Source organism: Petaurus breviceps, unplaced genomic scaffold, assembly GCF_028583685.1.
Source record: "Petaurus breviceps papuanus isolate PSGF00001 unplaced genomic scaffold, PetGlider_PUasm1.0 138, whole genome shotgun sequence".
Taxonomy (NCBI): Eukaryota; Metazoa; Chordata; class Mammalia; order Diprotodontia; family Petauridae; genus Petaurus; species Petaurus breviceps.
The window spans coordinates 17,261,245-17,264,070 of NW_027185694.1; positions in this window are offsets into that span (position 1 = coordinate 17,261,245).

Sequence of the window (2,826 nt, forward strand, 5' to 3'; positions counted from 1 at the left end):
CTCTCTCTCTCTCTCTCTCTCTCTCTCTCTCTCTCTCTCTCTCTCTCACACACACACACACACACACACACACTGCAGTCACAACCCAAATGTTCAGTGCTTTCTCCTCCTTAGATTTCACCCCTGAATGTTAAATCATTGCCCCGTGGGGAGAGGATGAGAGCTAGACTAGACTCATGCTGGTGATTAGGGGACAATTAACAGCGTCTAATGAAAGAACCTTCACGGGGAAAGAGAGCAAGGTCAGAGTCATGTTGTAAGAGAATAAACAACAGACGGCAATGAGATAAGACCGAGTTCATGAGGCAACCAAACCCAAAACCTTTTCTAGGGGACAGGAAGCCAAAAAGTTTGTAGCCGTGGCCTATGGCTGGGGAAATCAGATCAGAATCCAGAAGAGCACATCATGATGGGGAGTGGTAGACATCAATGGAATGATGGTCCTATGCAACTTCTCCCACTAAGACAGTTTTTTTTAATATATCTGCTTGCTAGTCATCTTTTCCCCACCCACTTCCACCACTTCCTTCACTGTATCAGCTTTACTGTGTTCCTAGAAACTAGGAGCCTGTCCTTCTCAATCATTGTCTTATTATTTAGCACTTGCTGAAGACCCATATGAGGGGAAAAGTCCTGTGTCAAGCTTTAGTTCACTCTCTATCCCAGTATACCTTTCAGTGTCCCCACATTTACTTAGTCACTGCAGAAGTAAACCTGCTTTATCACAGGATGAAGAAATCCCACCAGACACAGTCAAACCCTGGGTTACTCAAAGAGGAGAACTCCAGAGGCTTCAAACATCCAGAATCTCTGCAAACCCAGAAGGAAAGAACAGAGAGGATCTCTAGTCTTTGGTGGTTGAGAAGCAATTCAAGTCAACAAACCTTTGTCAAGCCCATATATCCAAAGCAATGTGTCAAGGGGAACCAAATATGCAAAGGTTATATGTGATATTTGGTGATTGCTTGGTTTGCTCTCCAGAGGGATGGGAAGGGAAGTAGGTTGGTAAATAGAGATATTATATTAAGTAACTATTAAGTGTTTACCATGTGTCAAGCTGGGCAGCCAGGTGGTGCATCTGAACAGAGTGCTGGGCCTGCACTCAGGAAGACTCATCTTTGTGAATTCATATCTGACCTCAGACACTTACTAGTTTCGTGACCCTAGGCAAATCACTTAATCCTGTTTCCCTCAGTTTCCTCATCTGTAAAATGAGTTGGAGAGGGAAATGGCAAACCACTCCAGTATCTTTGCCAAGAAAACCCCCAAAGGGGTCATGATGATGTGGTTTAGGATTGTAGGGACCCAAAACTATCAAGGTACAGGGTGGAGTCATCTGGAAAGAATTCACAGATTCAAGCAGTCTTCCAGTCAAGAGTTTATTATAGTACTAATAAAAGGAGCAGAGCTCCTTAGGAAATTTGCAGCCTAATGGGGGTGAATCTAAAGCTTATATAGAAAAAGTACAGTGAATGGTGTGCCAAGCATGCTAATTAGGTAGTCCAGGTGTAGTCTAGCTATATCTGTGACAAGAGAGCCTTGTGAGTTGATATCTAAAGCTTGATCTCTGGATTATATATGGTAACTGTGGGAATCAGTACATGATAATTCTTCTGGTATAAGATAGTCCTGTTCATACAAGGTAAATTCTACAGAGGCCAGCTTGTTGTTGTAACAGGGAGAGATAGTTTAACTCACTGAGGCCACTCCTGAGTTATTGTCAGAGATATGGTCTTTGGGCTGGAGAAAGCTAAAGTCCTAGGGCTGAGGTCCAAGCATCCCATCAGTAAAGAGTTAGACACTATAGAAATGACTTAACAGTAATAAAAATATGCCAGGACACTATACTAAGTGCCAGGGATACAAATAACAACATGCAAAAAAGAGTCCTTACCCTAACGAGGCTTATATTTTAATGGAAGAGAAAATACATGAAGGGAATCTTAGAAAGAGGAAGGAGATCAGATTTGAACTCAGGTCCTTCTGACTCCAGGGCTGGTGCTCTATTCACTGCACCACCTAGCACCCCAGCTATCTAATAGTTTAATGCCTTGATGCCTCCCCTAAAACATAGATGTGCATAGAGTGTGGGTCAAATGTACTCGTACTAACCACTTGGGGAAAGGTCAATGGGAATATTCTCCCAAGGTGTACTGGTACACACTCTATACCCTAAAATTGCAGTGGCTATTATAGTGTCTATCTAGTTCCCTCTGGGTTTGACCATTACTTCTGACTCACAGATTCTAGAAACCAAAAACAAAATTCTTCCATGATGCCTAGTCCTTACCACTAATTGCTTTCCATATGACCTAGGGACAGTTTCTATTTAATTTCTCACAAAATTTTCCCACTTGTCCCTGCTTGCTTCTCAAATCTTCATTTTGGTTTTTATAACATATTATTTTTGAAGATTTTATATAATTATTCAGAATCATAGACTATATATGTGAATATCCTACATATGACTATATATTCATATGTGTGTATATATAGGTATACATATATAGATATCATTAGCTAGTGCTACATAGTTATTAGAGAGTGGTCCTTGGCATCAGGAAGGACCTAGGGGAATCCTGCCTCAGAAGCTCAGTAGCTCTGGAACCCTGGGCAAAGTCTTTTAACTCCTCTCAGACTCAGTATCTCCAACAGCATCTACTTCCCAGGGCTGTTGTAAAAATAGAGTGAAGCTCACACAATCTCTCTTTTTCCCTGTCTCTCATATGTAATATTAATTGTTGATATTTATTATCACTGTATTTATTTCTATGAAACAGATATAATAAATGCAAAGCACTTTGAAAAACAGAAAGTGATATAAAA